The sequence below is a fragment of the Etheostoma cragini genome, chromosome 17, assembly GCF_013103735.1.
Source record: "Etheostoma cragini isolate CJK2018 chromosome 17, CSU_Ecrag_1.0, whole genome shotgun sequence".
Classification (NCBI taxonomy): Eukaryota; Metazoa; Chordata; class Actinopteri; order Perciformes; family Percidae; genus Etheostoma; species Etheostoma cragini.
This window is the reverse complement of record NC_048423.1, coordinates 17843846-17867164: the sequence shown is the minus strand read 5'-3', so window position 1 is coordinate 17867164 and position 23319 is coordinate 17843846. Positions and strand designations below refer to the sequence as shown.

Sequence of the window (23319 nt, the reverse complement as noted above, 5' to 3'; positions counted from 1 at the left end):
CCCCCCCCTGCCTGCCAGTGGAAATTGCATTGGCCATGGTTAAGGAGGTGCATGTGGCTCAAGTTTCAACCTCTTTGAAACTTTCATCGTGAATGATTTGCTAGATCAAGCAGATTAGTTAAGTGTATTTTGGCTTCTTTTCACAGCTGGGCGACCTTTGTGTGTGTATTTGTGTATTTGTGTATTTAAATAGCGAAGAGGTGGTTTTTCTTGGACATGCACTTTTGCTTTTCCAGAGCCCTGTCCCCCTACGTGTTGAGCGATTGGACAAATAAAAAGAAGTAAATGTAAGGTTTAGAAACACTGACACATTGTTCTTGCCATCTTTTTCTCAGCAGAAAAGTACATGGTGTCAATGTGAAAGGATATTGACGTAGTATTTCACTTATTTTATTCCATATTTTGCTATTAGTCTTCTTTTTTGCTCCAGGAAGTCTTGCATTAGAATCTGTGTGAAAAAAGTATTTTATCTTGAAATGCTATAACATCACCATTTGTCACTGTGAGTCTGAGAGATGTAACTGTCATCAGATGGGTTGCTTTAAGGCTACTGTTAAAACAAGCACAAGACATCACTATAAAAGTGCCTCTTATGCAGCATTTACTGGACTGATATCAATCTCCACGCCCCGTCTCAGTCTAACACTTTGACAACCACGTTCACAACGAAACAGCCAGTTCTCCATCAAACTCAAAGCTCCATTTTATTCAAACCAGACAAACAGCTCAATCCCTGGAGCCTCACTTCTTCTTGCAGGCCTTTTCTCTGGAGGAAGGGGAGAAGAGGGAGGTTTTTGGGGTTGATAACCCCTCTCCATCACTCTGACACTTGGAACAGAGCAGTGCAGTCTCTTGATGGAGCTGTGGCCCAGCAGAGTGGTCACCCTCGGGCCCAGCTCAAAGTTGGAGGAGGGAGATGGAGAGCGAGGGCAGCAAAATGAGGGCAACAGTGGGTGGGGTCAATTGATAAAGAGAGGGAATGATGGAGGTCTAGCTGAGAGTTATCAGTTTGGTAATAAGTTTGACGGACTCTCTGTTTCTCACAATCACTCACGCTGTCAAGAGATATCGGTTCTGCTGTGGCGCCAACTTGTTATCAGGCCCACAGAGGCCGATATGTTTGTGCACATTTGCTAAATGTGCATTACTACATACCTACTGTATGACTCCATTGAGCTCCACAGATAAAGCTGGGCTATGTGCTGAGGTCTTTTCAATGTTGATCAGCTTTTCACTCACTGTTGATAGATATGACACACAGTGCAAACACAGGGATGGATGCCTGGGTAACACACATGCAGCTACTCTTATATATATATATATATATATATATATATATATATATATGAGAAGAAAAAGGGAAATGGCGGACTCCCGCTGAGCATGCTGCTACACAAACAAACCTCAGTCCAGGTCTAAAAACGTGGAGAGAAACACCATCTGTCACCACGCTGCATCGGCCCAGTCAGAGGAGGTGGTGTGAGCTTTAATGGAACCCAGGCAGTCACATGATAGATAACAAATTTCCCAATGGGGAATGAGGGAATACCATAATGTGAAGCAGTCACTGCTGCTCGGACTCTGCAGCAGCAGAAACAACAGCTGAGAATCTTATTCTTATTCAATCAGTCAGTTCATAGGTGTTATATTCAATTTTGCACCATCACCATTGCACACTGTCTACCATAGTATCTTATCTTATCATGATCATTGCATTTCTGTGAGGGATTTTTATTTTTATTCTTATGCATGTGTGATATGAGTGTGTATATGTGTTTGTTGTGTTATAGTTGTCTTGCTACTGGATGCCTACTACTGGATCTATCTATCTATCTATCTATCTATCTATCTATCTATCTATCTATCTATCTATCTATCTATCTATCTATCTATCTATCTATCTATCTATCCATCCTTCTAATGCATGCAACAGTGTGTGTCAACTGGCATGATACGCTCTACATTAAGAGCTTTACCTGGCAATTAACTTTACTGTACTTCTATGTTGCTACTTGTTCGAAGCCATAGTAACGCAGTGTATTTGGAAAAATATTTATAGCAACCCCAAAGCTAGATAAAAGTAGCACATTGTTCAGGGACGAATGCTGTTCTCAGCACGATTCATGCGGGGACAGGTAAGCTCAGCCGTCACGGGGCAACATAACTGCAGGAGCCCGGGTTTACGTGAGGGATTGAGCAAGGCTTCTGTTGGAAACGGGCTGTTGTGATTTCACACTTTGCTTAACGATGCCAATGAAATCCTGTTTTACAGATGTCTGGTTGTTTTTAAGTCTTTACTGGACAAGAAAAAGAAACAAAAATAAACCATGATTAGATATTTTATCACAGAGAAAAAAAAGATTTGTCTTAATCAATCAGTGTAATTTCTGAGCTTAAAACAACCGAAGACCTGCAGTATTTTGCTCCGGGAAAAAAAATCCGGTTTTGGATAAAAAAAGAACCTTGTCTCGCATCTCGGAATTCCGCTCTCAGAAATGCAGGTCTTATCTGTTTCCATGTACATTTTGACAAATGAAAAGAAACGTTAAGTGTTTTGTTTTTTTAAGAATATTTGTTGGGCACTTTTTGGCCTCCATTTTAGATTAAAGGGGAGAGAGGAGGGGAATGACATGCAGCAAAGGGCCACAGGGTGGAGTCCAACCCCGGCACGCCGCGCCAAAGAGCGACCCTCTACACATGGTCAACCGCTCCACCAACCGAGCAACCCGGCCATCGACGTGAAAGGTTAAAAAGATTTAAACCCTCCTGTTGTCATTTTCTAAAAATTTCAATGTCAGAAATTTGGGTTTTTACAACAAAAAGTAAAATGGATGGTTCCCAACAACGCTCTTCAGAAGTAAAACATATGATCAGTTTGCTACTTTATCAAATTTGGGAGTTTCATTTAATTTCACAGCATTTGAAAAAAAAGACAATAAAAGAAAAAGAAAGTGACAAAAATTTCAGAAAAAGCCTTAAAAACATTTTTTACACAACATTTTTTTGTGTAACAAAATTACACAAAAACGTCAAAAGGTGCAGAAAAAAACTTGGATAAAAGCAACAAAACGTCAAAATGTTGACTCAGAAAAACTAAAAGTTGCATGGTTGCCGTGAAGACAACACAAGGGTTAAGCTCCATACACTGTAAAAATGGTTGGGCTTGTCTGCAGATGGAGCATGCCGGCTACACTGCTTGGCCTCCTCTCCTGGGCATGAGGATTGGATTAAGCTCCTTCTTAAGTAAAACACTCTTTATTCACTTCTCAATCAACGTGTGTGTGTCACTGCCAATGTGGGGACGATTAATCAAAGTTAACATAAATACGTTGGGATGGGGGATGGGTAATGGTCTCCAGAGCTAGATAAACAAAAGATAAGAAGGGAAACCAGACCAACATGGCGGCCCCAGTCGGGACCACTTCTTCTGGGTGCAGACCGACCAACATCTCCTACACCAACACAGCTCTTTCTTTTTGCTGATGGCTATTGCTTTGCACCATTTAAAATCCCCGTTGTGCCAAAGCAGCGCTGACATACAAAGATTGATGTATTTTTTACATCCATATACCCCCCCCCCCCCACCCCCAAGCTCTCCTGAAAATGTTTTGTCAGAGGTAAACTAGTCAGCATGTGTGTTTTTGAAACCTACACCAGTGAGAAAAGATGAACGATGTGTTCCAAGGATTGAATAAATATTTAATATTCCGAAAGCCAGACCACACCAAAAGCGTGGTGAAAGATTGCAATGAAAGAGAAAATGCACGCAAAGTCTAAATAAAGAATCAAAATGTATTTCATTATGGTCATGATTTTTTTTTCTGCCAAATGTGTCTCTTGAGTCTCGATTCGCCAGTTGTCAGCTTCAAAGCCTTGGCGTCTCGGCCAACCACTCGGAGAACAAAAGAGTCTCTGCATGTTGTCATTTTGGAGCTGAGTTCACCGCCCAGCTCTTCTGTTTTGAGACACATTATTATTTAATTTAAAGGCCTGTGCAGTGTATATTTTCTCTTTGGGTTTGAACTTTGCTGTTCTTTCTGGGTCCCGAGCCGCTCTTCAGCTCTCTGCTCCTGTTTGCTTTCTCCTGGCTCGCTTCACTTCTCCGCGTCATGGCCCAGTGATGCTCTCACACGGACACACAACCACCTCTCGTCTTCCTTACTCCTCTCTTCTCTCAAGTGATTCTCCAGAGTGTTTGTTATTATTAACTAACCTTCCAAACAGGAGGACATGATCCCTTCTGAAAACCTCCCTGTAATCACAGTGTTAGAGGAAAAAAAAAGGTCTGAACTTTTTACAGTCACTTATTTAGCTGTGTGTCATACCTTGCAACCACCTATATCATTGCCACATGTGTTTCGGCAAGCGTGTGCATCTATTGCATGACCGTGGAGGTCTTTACTTCTTTGTTCATGTCTGTGTATCTGCTGTGTTCTGTCTGTCATAGCTCTCCAATCGGGGGTGAGCACGTGCTTTTAATCAGGCAACCTCTGGCTTTGCCAGACAACTGTACAATGTTCCCCCTTCCCTCTTTCTTCCTCAGTCCTTCCTCTCTCCTTCTCTGTAACATTTGCTCAGGGGACATGGCTCACTGGCTCCACACAGTGGAAGAGATGTAGGTCATACAGTCCACAGAACTTACTGGATCTTCGTTTGTTTGGTGGAATGTGTCTAAGCAGATTTACTCAATTACCTATGTACAATCTTAAGGTACTTTTACTTGACTTGATTATTTCTGCTTCACGCTACTTTATCCTTTCACTTCAGTTGATAGGTGTAGTAACTAGTTGCTTTTTTGAAATTAAGAGGTATTTGTTAAAGATTAAAGTACTGGTTCACAACCTCTTTTTTACAATGAAGGCAGTGTGGTGTGGTTAGGGTCAATGTAACATTTCAGATGCCTATGATGAGTTGTCCGTAGTTCCACCAGAGCGATCTCCCCTCTAACCTCCTACTCATTTACAGTAAAGTACAGTTTGAGGCTCACATAGGTCAAACTGTCCAACATTTCACATAAAAAAGCAAAATGAAAGAATATTCCCAAAAAATATATTCACATTTGTGTCTTTAGAGGGGGGCTTACCCCCAGGCTAGGAACCACTAGACTAACTATAAAGTAGTTCCTGTTAAAGTAGCTACTTATTGAAAACAACAACGAAACGCTTCTCATTCATTGATGATCAGTATTATGAATCTAATAATGTCATATCTGATTAAATTTCAGTCACAGGGTCCATTTTTCAGCAGAATGAGGACTTTTACTTTTGATACTTATGGAGATATTGACAGACAGACAGACAGACAGAAAGACAGACAGACCCACAGACAAATAGACACACAGACACACAGACAGACTAGCTTTGAGTACGTGGGATTTTAAATACAACTTTAATGTGTAAAAGAGGAAAATTGATTAATTTGTGGCATTGGTACTTTTACCACCTTCATACATACTGAAGTCTTGACATATATTGTCTCTACTTTCTTGATATAATTTAAGTCGGATCAATTGCATGACCTAAAAATACGTTTGGGCCACTACAAATAGAGACTGGAATGGACGATTGGCTTCCAATGCAACGTGTGCGAATATGTTGTTCTATTTCTGTAAAGTGATCCATTTGTAATAATCCTATACATCATATAATATAACAAATGTCATATTTAACCACTTTAGCTTGCTCTACATTATTAATTTCTTGTCTTCACTTTATTATTATTTCCTGCCAGCCTGTCTCCCCTCTCACCTCTCGTCCCCCCTCCCCTCTTCTGTTTCTGTGTCTCTCAGGTCACAATAAGTGACAGTTGGAGTGACAGGCTCATTAGGGCCTCATTACATTGCTGCTTGGACAGGAGGAGGAGAGAGGCCAATGAGAAGAGCCATAAAGCAGGACTGGCTGGCTGGGCGACTCCCAGCAGGCCTGCAGCTTCACGTTCACTGATGGCCTCTGGGATGGAAAGCACACCTGGGCCAGGTGAGCTTCGCCATGAGGAAGGGCGCTGGGTGCACACCTACCGAGACAGCGGGGGCGGATTCCTCACATTCAGCCCATGATGTAACCCGAGGCACCGCTTCACACATGCATAGACAATACACTGACATGCACATACATACATCCACACATGCACATTCACACAGTGTCTGCCAAGCATATTTAAGCAAGTTTAACCTTTCAACAGGTCTACTCAACCAAAGGAAAACAGAACAAATAGTGAAATGACTTTTCCAAGCTTGAATAATGAGAATCGAGACAAGACACAAGTCGTGACATGAGCTCTTCCCTGCACCACACCTCAGAATAATTAAGCCAGGGCCCATTGATCTGCAGTTAGATTTCGGTTGAACTCCTGGCAACATGTGTCAGTAAGAGGTTTGTTTTCTTGGGGAGCAACTGAGAACCGTATCTCGAGCTGTGGTGATTAAGGCATTGAGGAACCATTATGTAGTTAAATTAAGTGGTCAAATGGAGACCAGATTGCCAGTCGTTTTTGAAAGATTTGATTGTAGAGATCGGTACTACTCTTAATCAAGTAAAGATCTTAGACAAACAATGTTTACACATAATTCATAATGTTTAGAGTATTAGATGTGTGGGATTCAGCAACGTAATTATAGTTAGTTAGTTAGCTATTTAGGGCACTTTAAGATCATATCCACATATTTTCCATTGGTAGTTTTGTACAGTTTAAAGGTCTGAAACCTAATCCTGCTCCATGGTGCTGCTGTGCACTTCATTATTCATTTCTCAAAGCGGCGTAAACACTTCTGCCCCTGTACGACACACTAATAGTGATGGTGTTTTGTGTCAAAATACAGGGAATTTTCTGCGAGCCGGTTTCAGCACCTGTACCTTGCTCCTTTCACTTCCTTAATGGTGATAAACGAGCCAGGTTGAGTCTGTTGGGGTCTTATTGAAACAGTCTGCACCCAGAACTGTGTGCAAGTGAAATATTTCTTAATGAAGGAAATGTGGCTTCACCGGGTCTCACAGCTGCCACAAGTATGCAAGAGCGCGCTGGTAAATGTAGTGTGAGTGAGTGGGAGAGTTTAGAATGAGCGTGACGTTAAATTTGGGCTAATGTTAAATAACCAAGTGTGTGTGTGTGTGTGTGTGTGTGTGTGTGTGTGCTTCTAAGTATAAATCTTCCTTGACTGTGGTATTCTTCTGCACTTTTAATTTTTCCAAAGTGGTGTAGTCCACAACTATGCGGCTATGGTGACACATTAAGATCAGACAAAAATGTAAAAAAAGTGAATGTACAAATACAAAAAATGTATGTTTATATACAAATACAACCATGAAGATTTTTTGGACAGCATGATGAACTCCGGAATTCATTTTAATGGATTGACTCAGCTTCCCACTGGTACATAGGTAGGCTACATGAGCTCAAAACAATGTAATGGACATGTGATTTTACTGCATCGATTTAAGAGAACAGTCCATTTGATCTCGTCCAGCGAATTCAGCAAATGGTTCCAGCTCATACATCGGTTGTGCCGCTCATGTTGTAAGTGACTGCAGCATTGTAGCAGGCAGCTCGAGCCATAGACTTACCTTATGATAACAGCATGTGTTTGTACAGCATGAGTGGGTTAACTTTGGGATTAATGAGCACTCGGTACATTCGCCAGGCTGACCTGGTACATACCGGACACTAAAAATACTCAAAAAATGAGTTTTTTAGTTTCTAAATCACTAATTGAGATAGGTCTATCAAATGCCAATCATTAGCTAGCTGATCTACTGTGTGCTCACCTCATAGAAAGGCTCAGCCGCGAGAAAAGAGTTGTAAAACAACATGTGAAAGCAGCCACAAGATCAGAGAATGGAAATCAGTTGTTTTATGTGATAGTTGGAGGATAACTGATGGCATGACTGCAGTTTCCTGCTTAATGCAGTTTGGGATTGATGTTCGGATATCATTTTTAAAGATTTGCAACATTCTGTATGATGTTTTTACGTTTACATTCCACTGGGCAAAGGTCCTGTGTTGGTGCCCTTTACCTCAGACTGTATCACTTGTTTTTAACTAATTATCATAGAGAAGTCCCATGAAAAGTAAAAAGGAAGGCCGTTCCCTTCAAAGAATTAAGTTGGATTGGATTCCGATTGCAAAAATCATAGAGGAAATATGAACATACACAGAGTAAAAAAACTATACTTTCAACCTCATCCCATTTTCTCTCTCTAACCACTGCTTCTCATTTCTTTGCCAGGGAATATGTAACCTTTCTGTTATTCCCTAGATTTTGGCTCTGGTGGTTTCCCATCCCTGTGCTCAGGTATAACCTTTCCCTCCTAGCGGCACACTGACTGCTCTTTAGCAGACACGCTGGTTTTAATGCTCACCGCTCCATGTATCAGTTAAGTTGTGGTCGTTTCCATCAGTCACTTTGGCTGAGAGAAAAGAGGAGCTGGATGGAGATGGAGATGGAGATGGAGAAAATGGAGAACGGATTCAAGCATTGCATTGGCCGAATTATTGACTTTCTTTTCCCTTGTCCTTCCTCAGCATGGGAGACTAGCAGACGCCTCATCTCTTTCTGCGCTCTTCTCTTCACTCTCCTGTTCTTTATTTTTGTCTTTGCCTGGACAGGCTTTGGTCAGCCTGTGTGCTGCCAGATGTGTAGAGGGAAAGAAAAGGACAAAAAGAATTGGCATTGGACAGCTCAAAATGCACTACAGGACGCTCCTATGTCTATAGGGACTTGATAGGCCTGGGAGCATCACAACTAATTGTTTGTATTACGTTTTAAATACTTGTTTTTTTTCATCCATCTTAGAAAGTGGTTGGTTCATACATTTTTCACAGTGGCCACATCCAATGACACACAGTATTCGGTACTTCCCACAACTAAATACACAAAAGACACTAAATTAAAGACAGACTGCAAAATAGAAACATATACGGCATCTCAAGCTGACATTCAATACCCACGGCAGCCGCATCACTGGATATCGTGGCTCTATTTGGTGAAATGATAATTAGGATAATTGTTCTGTGAACTGTAGCAGTGTGGGGTTGTAATAGTTGCTCTCCCCACAACAGGAACTACTGGGATCTCTGCACCGGCTTGCCAAAACCACGGAGCTTACACAGCCCCGAGGATGACAAGACAGGGAGAACAAAAGGGAAGGGGTGAGCGAAGCAAAGAATGAGGCACACTCAAGGGTCCCATAAAGACTTTCATATGTCCCGTGTCTTGCATGTTTGATTTCCAGTGAGTGCGGCATGGTTTGGCTGCCTCTCAAGGCAATCCAAGAATCGTTTCCACGAGTAGAGGAGTAGATATATGACTCCACAGATCATAGCACTCTATTAGTCATGTGTATCTCATTGATTCAGACTTTTCTTCCCGGTCATTTGAGTGTTTCAGTGAAAGGTTCAGTATCGTGGCTGTAACTGACCTAGATAGAACAAACAGTTTGAACACACCAAAAATATCCTAAACTAAAAAGAATCTAAGTGAAACTTTAGTCTTAGGTTAAAAAAAGTGTTTTTTTTTAATTGGAAAGTTTCTTGCCCTGACACATACCGTTGTATGGCTTGGAGGATTTGGTGTGAATGGCATCCAGGTCACTCTCACAAGGCATCTGCAGCAGCTCACAAACTGTGTATTTGTCTTTGTTGCTTGTGCTATCTGTTTTTAATATAGATTAGGTGAAAGTTCTGGTTCTGCATAGTTTCACTCTCTGGATTCTGTTAACGGCAGAGCTGAAAGTCTTCTCTGTGGTGAGCTGACATTTGCTACCAACGATGATTACAAAATGTCATACAGAGGTCCAACAAAGTCATCCGCCTCTGTATTAAATGACCTGTTGGCACAATCGCAAGTCCTAGAGGGACTTTTAATCTGTGCTGTATTACAAGCAGGTGCGCTGATAAGGTCAACCTGATGATATTGGTAAAAAGTAGAAAGTGCTTCCAGTCTTTATGCTAAGCTAGACTGATCGCCATATATTAAGAAAAATCATTCCAAGGAAAAGTACTGTTTCAAGCAATAATAGGGATTTTTCTGCCGATTTGTTATGCTGTGCATGTTTTCAAATACACATACCGTTTTGCTCACACAGTCGTTATTAGGAGTTAGATAGAGATCTGTCTCCTTTCTCTTTAAATCTCCTCTTCATATCCAGTATCCTCTGTCTCTGGCTAGCGTCTTGCTTTTTCCAGAGCCCTCCGTTAGCACTCGGAGCTGTCAGGAAATGATGCTGCACAGCTCTGCCAGCCAGCGGTAAGGCTCGGAAAGTGAGATGAATCCTCGTCCTCTTCCTCAACACCTCTGTATAATATGTGGTGCTGTAGGTCTCCATCCTGTGTACGGGCACTGCTCTACTTACTCTGTGTCCTGTAACACAGCATTTGTTACATTCAGTTTTCTTTTTTTATTGTTTTATTGGTGAATATTTATGTTGTGTTTAGCCAACAGTCCAGTGGTGTCAGAGTTTTAACAAAGCAATTTATTAAAAGAATGATTTTATTTCAGGTTATTGCTGGGTACAATCTGGTACTTTAGAGCAATCTTATTTTTCATTTTTATTTTAAGAACATTATAGCAGCATAAAAGAGCATTATAATTATTTTACATAAAGCTATTTGACAACAAATAATCATAATGATAATCATTAACCCGATTCCATGAACCCTGCTCACTTGGCTTTTTTCAGATATTGGTTGTCTTACCTGCACACACACACACACACACACACACACACACACGCACACACACACACACACACACACACACACACACACACACACACACACACACACACACACACACAAACACACACACACACACACACACACACACACACACAAACACACACACACACACTGAGCAGGCATGATGCCGGCATCACACACTGGCACATTCTCAGCTCTCCGGCATGATTTAATTTTCTACACCTAATTTGGGATTTTCAGGTGGGATATGTGCGTGGGCAATATATGCATGTTGCCAGGTCTGTGTCAAGATTTCCAGTGCTCCCGCAGTGTTAATGGCTGGGCTGTGAATCGTCACCACAGCAATGGTCAAAAGTGGCCTGGCTGGTGACGTACACCGGTGAGTTCACCCAAGGGAAATAACAAGTGTGTGTGTGTGTGTGTGTGTGTGTGTGTATTATGAGGTGTGCTCAAAGTCCTCTCTCTCCTCCCTTGTTTCTGGCTCCTGAGAAGTGGGCATTAGGGTGATCGGAGGGTGCCAGATTCTGCTTTCTTCATCCTCAGTGGAGGGCTTTAGTGGGGCAAGCTTTGACACCTTGCAGGTCTTGTAGAGTCAAGCACCCTGCCTTCTCACAATCTGACTGGCACAGCCTCATTGAGCAGGACTGATCCTTACCAGGGAAATGGGCTTAATTTAATCTTTGTGTGACTGGTGCTGTGTGGTCTCAACACACATTTCACAGACAGTACAACGTTGTCGAGACCGGGTTGCCTGCCGGACAATTTTATAACTGAAAGGTTGCAAGTTCAGTCCATAAAAGATCCAGAATCCTTTTTTATTATGCCTCTGGGCCTTACAGTGAATTGGAACCAACCATTCATGAAAAAGTGCAAACCCCTCAGCAGGAACTTTATTTTTGTGAAAACAGTTTTACTTAATTGCTGTGACAAGGTTTGCACTGTCACGACAGCAGCTGCTCGCCCTTCTTTTTCTTTTCTACAAACACATCCATATGTGGGAATTGACGTCCAGTGATGTTTGCTTAAATCTTAATTCTCTGAGTTCGCCGGCTGGCTCGGCCCGCTCCAGGAACTGCAGCAGCCGTGCAGCGGGGCAGGCTGCTGGAGGGCAGGAACTCACTGAACAGGAGGGAGAGCTCCTAATTGGCCTGAATGGCTGCAATCAGAGCCAATAAGAGATAAGCGTTGGATTGCTCTCCAGATCGGCGGCGATAGCATTGTGCCGTTTGACCGGGCTACGATTGCGATGTTGACCAAACAGAGAACAGGTGTGCAAGCTCTCTGCCGCTCAGATGGCCTTCCCAGCAACCTCGAGCAAGCTCCGCCACGGCAGGCCTCACACACCCTGAGCAAACACACTGAACGCTTGGATTGCTTTACACTATATGCTTTTATACTTTGAGGAGAAAATCCGTCTCTGTGTGAGAGACTTGTTCCCATGTTATAGCTGGATAATCTAAAGTATGGAGGAATGTATTCATAAACTTTGGAACAAAGAGACTCTTAACCTGCTTCCTTCATGCCTAATCGAGCTGTATTGACTTTAGTGATAGGGGGCTGGTAAGACGGATGTTGGTTGAACCGGGTGCAGTGCAATGTACAGTACTAATGCTTCATTTTTCTTATGGACACAAATGGGCAGCTGTTGAATGGCACTTTCTTTTTTCCTGTGACTGCTCAGAAAACTAATTACATATCCCTTCTACCCGCACAGCCTCTGAAGCAAGTATATTTTATTTCACAAACAATGTATTCTGTAAATGTTTGGCTCTGATGGCCAGTCTTTATTTTGATTAAGAGCCATAAGTGTATAAATATGCCTATAACCTTCTTGGCAAGCAAACTTCTGACATGAATGGCTTCCAGACGGCAAAGGACCAATGGAGGAATGTTAACAAATTCACATTTAGTATTGTAAACAGAGGAAGAGAAATAGGAAATAAGCATTAATATCAAAACAAACGATTCTTCAATAGTTTCTCTTTGAGACTTAATTTCTTTTGTTTGCTTATGCACATAACATCTTTTTTTTAAAAGTCGTTGGTATCAGTCACTTTTATGCTTTGTATTAATTATTGATTTCTAGAACAGTGATGTTGCTCATAAAACGTGTGGAAACAGCATACAAATGTAACTGTAAAACACTCAAATAGTTGCGTGTACGTGTCAGTTCCCTCAGATACTGACACATATGCGCGACCCTCTGTGCCTGGGCTGTTTACGTCTGAATTTGACAGAGTGAGTGTAACTTTTTCAATAAAAGAGGAAGGGGGTCTTTGAGAGGGGGATCACATCCTGTGCCAGAGCCCTGCACTCTGTTTCCAAAGCCAGCAGAAGTGATGGGTGTGCTGGGATAATGAGGAGGGTCAGTATCAGAGGGTGAAAGCATTTGGGGATAAGCCATGCCTAATGACAAGGAAGTCCGAGGTGGCTTTGATCTACATGGGTCCTTTGGCACATTGAGGGAAAGCTGTGTGCCATACCAAGGAGACCCCTAATCTTTTTAGGAATATGTTAAACGTCCCTTTACTTTTGGGGAACAAGAGAGCGCTCCATCTCTCCGTCTGTCCACATTATGGGTGCCATTCCAAACGGGCCTGCGTCCTATTTTGCTGTCGGATTTAAGAGAGAGAGAGAGCTGTGGGCTAGCTGTTTGATAGAAGGAAGGCCTCTTTTGGTCACAGTTTGGGATGGTTTCTACTAAGCTGGAATTCGTTTTTTGGTGGGTTTTGGGAAGATTTCCGCATTAATCCCTGGCATTGCATTTCTGCAGCTAATTCTACAGAGGAAATTTTGATTTCGTTTTGGACCTGAAAGTCTTTTTTAAAGAGCCATCGTCGCCACTTCAAAATGATGGTTTTCTCCCCCTGTCTACTTGGAAGATTTTTTACAAAAGATTTCTTTTTGCTTCTTTCTGTTATGGTTGGAAGGTATTTATAGATGTTATATTTCCAATTACACTGAATTGGCCTATAAGTGACATTAAGCTCTATTTTCTGAGGCATTTTGAGAAAGGACAGAGCTGGAGATTACAATGGCCATGCCAGCCTGCTGCCTGTCTACGTGCCAGTCGAGGAGAAAAGCCCAAAAAGCTGCAATGAGTATGGAAAATATAGAACAGCCCCTTTCTCCCCTGGCTGGACTGGCAATGTGACTCACTAAACAACTGAAACGAGTTCAGCTCAGTTCGCAGCAGGACATCTTTTCTGTAAACTCCTTTTCCCCCTTTTTCCCTTTTTTAATCACACAACCAAGATTGGCGTTGTACAGTGCATTTATGCATAATGAGAGAGATAGACCAGAGAATCCTTCTGGTTGGTCATAGTTTTTGTCTGGGGGAAGGTGATGGACCCAGGGACCCCTCCTGTCCCGCTTGCTGTTAGTCCAACAGAGCATTAGCCAGCCGAGGCCTGCGTGTCTGCAGGGGCTTAGGCCTGTCTTCATTCCCATTCCCCGTTCTGCAGCCAATGCCGACACCCCTCGAGGGCATGAGGAGAGAGGAATGCACTCCCACCCTCCACCCTTCTCTTCTCTCTCCCTCCAGAGAAGCAGGGATGGAGGCCCCTTTATGGAAAGCAACCAAGACCCCAGGCATCCAATCCCTCGGTTTTTTTCATCCTCCTCTGTACCTCCTCACCCTTTGCTTGCTTTTTTCTCTCCTTTGTGCGAGGCTTGTTTGCAGTGGTAAAATACACAGTGCGGTTAAGCCGCAGCCTTCCAGAGGGCCGTGGCAAGCTAGGCCGGGGCCCCTGATAAGGGCGCGCTGGGCTGCTGCGAGGGCCATGAGAGCACAAACATTACACCACTGAGTAAACGGACCCTGGGGCCCACTGCTGAGCGCCTTTGTTATTGTGGCTCACATGCAGCCGGGTCAGAGCAGATAGAGAATGCGGCTCATATGGCCGGCTTATCACAAAATCCAATCCCGGACCTTGTGGTACAGCCTATTCTTGGAACTGGGAGTACGTTAACTCTCTGGTTGTTTTTCCATCTTTTTTTTGGCTGTTTCACGGGATTTGATTCAAAGGCTATTTATACGTGCAGTTATGAAAGGGCATTTTAGGATAGTCTCTGTTCCAGATAGCTATCCGTGCTGTTTGTTTGACTGTTGATAAACCAGATCAATCATTTATGTTGAATATTTGCCCGCGATATTAATGTTTAATTAAAAAAGGAAATGGCTGTCTTCAAATCTCCATTAATCTCACTGAAACTAATGTTATCTTGCACTGCTGGGAGAAAAACAAATCCCTGCCTCTGTTCATTTCAGATTATCTGTACATGTCCTTGACTTATTACATCTTTTAAAAGCACAGGAAGTGATAGGAAACATTCCTCTTGGTTAGCTGAAATGATACTTGCAAATAAAATGACATAATGACACTTCTATTCAAATTTATCTGGTGACAGAATCATATGTATGCATCTATTTTCAGTGCTTCCCCGTTCTTCTCTGACACTCATCTGAGCATCTTCCTTCCGTGTTCCTGGAGGTGCAGGATGGAGGCAGGGTGAGATATAGCGGGAAACAGAGACTTTAGCAGTTGTCTAAACACTGTCAACAGTGTTCCTGGGCTTTAGAGAAAGATCTGCTCGAGATGCTGTGTGTTCTGTCTGAGGTGACATGATGGTGGCTCTGGTTCCTGTCCTGGACCCTGGCTCTGGCTCTGCACCTTCCCTGCTGATGTACCACAGGCAGCCAGATAGTTTCAAGTTCAAGTAATTAACAAGTGGCTCATTTGGGAAGAAAAAAAAGGAATCTTAATTTTTCTTTGGTATGATCAACCTTGGACGGTGTTTGCGATCATGTTTTGCTGATGTGATTGCCCAAGCAACACATCTTGTAGACTACTCTGGAATTCATGAAGCCTTTTATGTTACTTCCAAATAATGACTTTGCTGGAATTTGCCTTTGAGGACACAGGGCGGGCGACCCGAGTCACCGGCTCTGTATGCACATGTCAAACTAGCAACACCAGTTTCTTTGCTTCTCTAGTATTTTACTAGAACGTCAGGTCACTCACTCTGCCTTTCAGACTTTCTCTATTCTCATCCACAGTCCACGGCTCGGCATCTCCATCCAGGCTGTGCAGACAGAGCGGTCTCACCTTGGTAAACCCTGGGCACTTAATGAAAACTGATGACAGATCAGTCATTAGAGCAACACACAGCAGCCATTTATACTCTTAATCTGTCATACACAGGTGACCTTGGGAACCAAGTGCATGTGTGTGTGCATGATTGTGCCTTTTCAGGTCTGTTAACTGTTGATGGCACACATATGCATATGTGCAATTCTATTCTTATTTGAGGCAAGACAAGTGAGGTGTGTTCACACTGGTGTTGCATAACAAAATAAAAATCCATCCTAAAACTATTACACAAAAACTACATGTATGGTAAATGTTTGGTTGATGTCATGTAGTTCTTATTATTATGGTGACGGACCAAACACTGACACTGACGTGTCATGCAGGAAAAAATCAGCTACAACTTTAAACCAGCTAATCAATCAATAACTTTTATAATAACAATGGATCCAATCACCATGAATTTGAAAGTGGTTGCTTGTACTGACAAACGGACAAAGAAATAATTACCTGACCTACCTACCTCTGAGTTCTCAGAGTTTTTGCATCTTTCAGCTCATTGTTTTGGTTTTTCGGCCCACAACTTTAAAGTTTCATGTGTCATTTCCTATCGAAAAAATGTTAAAAACCTACTGTATGATACCTGTCTACCACACAGACGTACGTTTTTGCTCACAGCACCTGAGAAGCCCCGTGGTGAGGAGCAGAAAATAACCACGGGGCTTTTCAGGTGTTGAGCTAATTACTCCACCCAAATATCAGTGCTTCGCCTTCTGTGGAGAATAGTTCCCAGTATGTACTGTATATGGTTAGATGATGGCTGTGTTTCAAGTGACCTTTTAATTTGTACACACTGCGATTATACAAATCCCAACACAAAAATAGAAAATTGTTGTTGATTTGTCACTTATTGGGAGCGGTACGCTAATTGCAGCCGGTTACCTCTGGGATCTGTGCTAAGCTAAGCTAGCAGTGGGTGCGTCAGACAGAGTTACAACCCAGACGGAGATGTGAAGGGTATGGCTGGACTTATCTAACTCTGGGGGATACGATGAATAAACTAAAGTCCCAATAAATCGGCATGTTCCTATAAGTAACTTGCACTGTGATAAATTACCTTTTTTTAAGCTGTAACATTTATCTGTCATAAATAACACTTTAACAAGGCATTCACATTAGGAAAGAAATCCAATAAATTGTCGTTTCGAAACAATCACCTTAGCAGAGTTTGCAATGTCAACATGAAACAGATTGAGTCAACCAGATCCACTTGTTATTGTTTCCCGGTCAGAGCGGAGCTGGAGACGAGACAGAGCTCTTTATAACCCGCAACAACATTTGCTAAACATTGTCTCAGTGATCTGTTGTTTTTACCACTGTCTCCAGGCTCGTTAACATGATTAATGGAGATCTGAGAATCTAATGAAAAAGCAGTCAGATCCAAGCATGCCATTGAATATCCACAGCTTTTAAATGTATCATCACTCATAAAGAGAAAGTCATTCTAGTCTCTCACTGAGACATTAGCTCGAGGGTAATGGCTGTGACTCTCCTAGAGGGAGAGCAAGTTTTTTTAATGAGCCTCATCAAAGACCCAGTACTACTATCATCCTCATGAACTGTTGGCCTTTACTTTTATTTTAAAGGAATCTAAAAACCAAACATTGGATCCATGATGCATCTGTGTGGCTACATTCCTGGGAATGGGGTGGCTCTGGGCATGCACTGTGCCCTCTCTTGTCCCATGCCAGAGAAAGTAATACTAACCTAGGCCCCTCCCCCTTGTTGCTCTTCCTAATGGGGGAGAATTTCATTTGCTGGGGAAGTGATCCGTTTTGTCTGAGCATAAATTGCAGATAATTGTGCCATTTGGACGGCGGACAGCGGGGTCGCTAGACGAACAGTCAGGCTGGGTGAAAGTGGATGCTTGGGAGTTCACGACTGACTGGAGCTAAATGCATGGACCCACGTGTGTATGTGTGGCCGTGTGTTTTCACTTGGTGTGTACTGTGTGTGTGTGTGTGTGTGCGTGCGTGAGTGTGAGTGTGTTTGTTCTTCTATTCACAATAGGTTTTAAAACAGGCCAGCGCTGGCTGAGGAATATACTTTTTAACGATATGTAATTGTCCTCTACAATAATAGCCACCATGTTTGCTCTGGCAGCGCACACAGCGTACAGCCTGTGTGAGAGGGGCTCGGGTCCAGCACTGTAAGGCCCTGTGTTTTATTTTCTTTCGGTATCTTACTTCACTATAGCCTGCCAAGATTGATGAGGGCAATGAGAGTGCGTGGAGATATCTGCGAGGCGTTGCCTTATCCCAGAACTTTCCCACTCTAACATCCAACTCTTTCTCTCAAAAATCATCAGGAATGACAAACAGCAAGCCCAATGTCTCTCTGACACTGTGGCTGGCACACATATGCCAGCAGGCACAGGGTGAGCCGGTGCCGTGTTGTTTGCCCCTGAGGTGAGGTGAAGTCCCAGCACAAGCTCAGTCAGGTGCAGTTGGTGGAGGGTGGGTTAAGTGGTGCCCCAAGCCAACACACAGGAGCTTAAGCTTTTGACTGACAGCTCTTTAATGCACAGGCCCTGGAGCCGGTCCAGGTGTGAGACAGAGGCTGAGCTTTAGCACACAGAGTCTGATTAGGAGCTTCATCTTTAAGCAGCCCAGTCAGGTTTATTGGAATGGCTTATGACTTAGAGCATGTATCTATAGACACATAGACATGTTTGTCAGCAGACTAATTTGATTCATCAGCTTACAGAGAGTTCTCTTTGCCATAGCAGTGCAATTGACTGGTTTTCAATAGATGAGACGGAAAGACAAGACAATAAGTTTGGTGATATTTCATATTTATGTTATTGTCAAGGAAGCCTATATAGAGACCAGAACCAACAATGACTTAATGCAATAAATATTGTCTTTCTATCCAAAGCTTTATTTATCTGTGCCATAGAACTTCATTGTTGTTTTCTACTATTAAAACCACATTAATAAGTCACATTGTTGCTTAACAAGTGGAATGCAGTTTATTTTAAATCAATGTCTTGTCCTGTTGCAACAAATTTACAGTTGAATGTAGTCCCCTAACAAATTACTTATTAACAAACTTTAAAAAACTACTTCAAACCTACAGGGCCCAGCTGTTTTACAAACTAATGAAACCTAGTTTTTTAACTGAAACTATACAGTATATTCATGACTTTCAAGAATTAGGTCTTATGTAGTAAACAAAAAATAGATTCAAGCCTGATACTTTTTCTTTGTAGGTTTGACCATCCTTCCTATCAGTAAAGATCACATTATGCTCATCAAATTTGGTAATAAAGACAGACATCTTCAGCTCTACATGCTCTAGATGGCACACTATTCTATAAATGCCTCTTATTACCGCTCCCTTTGCACTTTATTTTAGTGATATCATAGTCTTCCCAATTACTGTAACTTGGGGTTATTATAGCTGAACAAGAAACAATGGCCAAAACTACAAAAAAAAAGTTGTAATAAAACTGAATCCTTAGTTGATTTACTCCCAAATGGATAACCAGAACTACCCTCCACTGTCCTCCATTTTCAGAATCTGTTTGAGGCCCCAAACTCTATTCTAGAGCTGCATCACCAGATCAATTCCCGTAAGCGCTGGCAACAGGAAGTCAATGGAGTTATAAAAGCAATCATTGACCCAGGCAGCCATCTGCTCAGCCACCACAGCTGATTATGTTTTGGGCTATTCAGGAGCTCTGAGAAACATTCCCCGAGAGGCAAACTACATACCCTCTGTCTCCTCCGCTCATGTCAACCTTTGTAAGTCCTAGCTGCAGCCACCAGGGACCCCTGTGAAGTGATCCAGGATTGATCCATAGCCAAAGTAGTTTTAATTGACACTATGGCGCTACATATCAAGTGAGACATCAGAGAGTGAGACATCTTCTCTTACCGCTCTGTTTCATAACATGTCAGCCCTTTTATGAAGCCAAGGCTCTCAGTTCTACATGCTCCACCAGATTTTGCTTTGAACAATCTGAATCTACCGCAGGGGAACGTGTGGCAACATCTTGGTAGAAGGTCAAAGGTCAAGCTTCATTTAAGAGTTCAATGAAGCAATTCGCCTTTTGGAGCCCTGGAGAGAGACATACCCAGCAGGACTACGGTGTATTCATCCAGAAAAGTAACTGATTGAACTGAAGCAAACGCCTGTTTTCACCCGTAAAAAGCGAGGACTTTTCCCCTGCGTCTATGTTGACTCCTGAACAAAATAAAAACCTTCACTAAAAATACATTTCACAACAAACGGGGATGTGAAGAACACAAATTTATTCAATTGTTATACACATATTTCAGGTTTGTGAGAGAAGGAGACATGGGTGTCACAGCCATGGCAGTGCTCCAGTGTTTTACCCTTGAGTTTCATACTTGTCTTCTGTGATCCCCTGCCTGTGTGTGTGCGTGTATGTGTGTATGTGCGTGTGTGTGTGCGTATGCCTGCCTGTCTGTCTGTGTGCGTACTTTCTCTCTGTTAGGCTTAGGTGACACTTATACAGGTATTTTTTGTAGAGTTTCCATATGCATTTTGGCCTTCTGTTTACACCCAAACTGCGTTTTTGGCCAACTGATCTCTTGGAAAAACTGTGTTTTGGCCTGCAAATGAGGCAACATTTTGTGTAATGGTGGATGGGGCCAAAATTGTGCTGGTTCTTCTAACCTTGCTAACAGGATTTGAGATAGATAGATAGATAGATAGATAGATAGATAGATAGATAGATAGATAGATAGATAGATAGATAGATAGATAGATCCCCCAAAAATGGGGAAATTATAGTGTTAGAGCAGCAAAATGAAATTTTAGGATACAATATACATACATGTACAATACACTTGAAATAATAATGGGATAAAATACAAGAACAAATATTTGAATATATCCAAGTTGGGAATAAAAAAATGTGCAACTGCTTAAATAGTATTATATACATGTAGATAAACCTGCTGTGCAGGTTGCATTTAGTGCAGTGTGGTGGTGCCTCAGTGTCTTATCTAGCACCCAGTGATTCAATTCAATTCAATTCAATTTTATTTATAGTATCAATTCATAACAAGAGTTATCTCAAGACACTATACAGATAGACCACACTCCAGAATTTACAAGGACCCAACAGTTCTAGTAGTCTCTTCCAGAGCAAGCAACAGTGCGACAGTGATGAGGTGTTTAAAAGTTTTTATTGCTTGGTAGGAACGATTTCTTGTAGCAGTACATGCGACATCGAAGAAGGTGCTCCTTGTTCCTTGATCCTGTTGGACCAGATTTCTTAACACATACATGTTCGTGTAAACTTACTTGTCTACTTCATTTGGAACAGAAGCGTCAGAATGTGTTACAGAGCAATCAGTGTGCCATTGCAGCCAGGTAGCCTTCTGGTAATAGCTTTTTTCAGGCTTCTCATTGCAGACATGGCTTTAGGGTTAGGGTTATTTCTGCCTGTTGGTTTGGCATGCTCCAGAATCTATTAAAATGTAACATGTTCATGCGTGGACTACTTGTGGATCTCCTGGTTCCTAGCTCCCTGCTCCACCTACAGCATATCTAACCTGGCTCCCCTCCCACTCTGTGCTACAGCTTATCGTCTCAACCACTGTGGATCGTCTGTCTTCCTGCTTGCCTGCTCAGCCTGCTGCAACCTCAGCCTGCCCATGCCACTAGCCAGCCAGGTCTGCCGTCCATCATCCCCTAGTCTCTCTTTACTAGACCACCCTCCAAGGCGCTGCAAAACAGCCTTGGGAAGGAACTATTTTTGGTCAAACATGTACTCTCAAAAGTTTTTTTAGTGGTGAGAAAAAACTCAGATTGGACAGATAGTCTAGCTAGCTGTCTGGATTTACCCTGCAGAGATCTGAGGAGCAGTCAATCAGAGTCCTCATAAATTTATTGGAGTTTAACATTCCAACACAAAGAAACGGACATCGGCTAATAGACATGCATCCGGCGGAATTTCATGCGGCACAGGAGCAGTCCCAGAAGTGTAACGTCATGGATATAGACTAATCATCGCCCCTCAGCCCTGTGCCTCAGCCAGCCATCTTCTCCTCTCCACTCACACACAATTCCTTTTTGAACTGCACTAAACCTCCTTAAACTGCACCTACCCCTGTGTCAGTGACCTGCCTTTGGGTCACACCCTTGTCACAAAACAACAAAGCAGGGTTAGGAATTTTCCAGAGCGATTACTGTCCTGCCAACTCAGTACATTATCCCCTCATGGTGGTTGTTTTTGAGTTTTGCGGATGCAAGTCTTGTCCTTACATGCATGCATCAAAATACTGTAAATATTTATGTCCGCCTCTTTTGAATAGAGGTCTACTGTATCCAAAGAGAGGAAAACGGGGCGGGGGGATTGAGGAGGAGCCCCGTAAATGGAGCACTGTTTGGATTGTTGCAGCCTTTGGATAATGCTCCATTAATCTCACCTCTCATGTGTATTTCCCATCACAAAGCATTCTTTCTGGATACTCATGAGAGAATCATATAGTTAATCTTTACGGGTTACCGGGGCTCCATATGGAAAATTGTCTGGCGGAGTGAAAGGCTCGGCTCGGCTTGTCCTGACAGGCAGAGTTAGGAGACATTTTAACTAGACATCCGCCTCCCACTCTGTTGCGGTTCATCTTGTGTTTTGTTTGTTTGTTTAGTTGGCCATCACGGCTTTCTGGACGATTGTCCTCTTTGGTGAATGACTCTAGCCATAATGTTTGAATTTTAAATCTCACTTTGGTGTGGTTTTTGGAGAGGGTTCTGCTCTAAACAACAAAGCCACTATACAACAGCTATAGGGATTCTGACACTGCCCGTTCCACAAGAAAAAGAAGAGAACAACAAGCAACTGGCAACAAATTATTCTTTCCACTGCATTCTCTTTTTTCAGTACAATGTTCTCCTGAAAATGTTTATTTAGTTCTTAAGGTTTTTATTAGCATTATAAGCAGCACTGTGGGGCCGCAGCTCTGGCAAGAAGCAGCTAAGGGAGCATGGAGCGCCAACCAGCTTGTCTGATGGTCTGTGCTCTGCAGGGGGTAAAGAGTACAGTTTCTTGTGTAAACCGTCGGAGCTCCACAGACAACACACAGCACACAAATGCATGCCAGAGTCTATAAACACACACACATCTATCTCTCGCACTCAGTGTCTCTTTTCCCTGTTGGGGGTAGATGTCATAAGTGTTCCGCTTGCCAAAGGAAATCACTGTTGTATTTATGTATGTGAGCACAACTGTTATTACAGGAGAGAAAACAGGGGTAGGCTAATGAATGAGGCTCATACATTCCACAATTCCAGTGGTTTTCCCCGCTCACCCCTCCTGTGAAAAACAATGAGACATTGACGCTAGAGAGAAAAAAATCCTTATTCAACAGTCTGCTGCTGTCGCTGCATTTTTCCCCTCTTTCCCTCTCATGTCTTTCCTCCACTCTCTCCATCTTTCTTTCTTCTGCACTCACTTTTTCCTTATTTGTCGTGTTATTTATATGAGATCACCCCGCTCACG

At 42.6% G+C, this 23319-nt stretch overlaps 1 long non-coding RNA gene across 1 annotated transcript in view; it reads left to right on the top strand.

Moving 5' to 3' along the window:
* The window catches only part of LOC117960428, an 18891-nt gene extending 8786 nt beyond the window's left edge, over nucleotides 1–10105 (top strand). Inside the window, exons 2-3 of the long non-coding RNA XR_004660152.1 lie at nucleotides 6264–6265; nucleotides 10093–10105. This is a non-coding gene — a long non-coding RNA (uncharacterized LOC117960428). The remainder of the gene's footprint in view (nucleotides 1–6263; nucleotides 6266–10092) is intronic.
* The last annotated feature ends 13214 nt before the right edge of the window (nucleotides 10106–23319 follow it).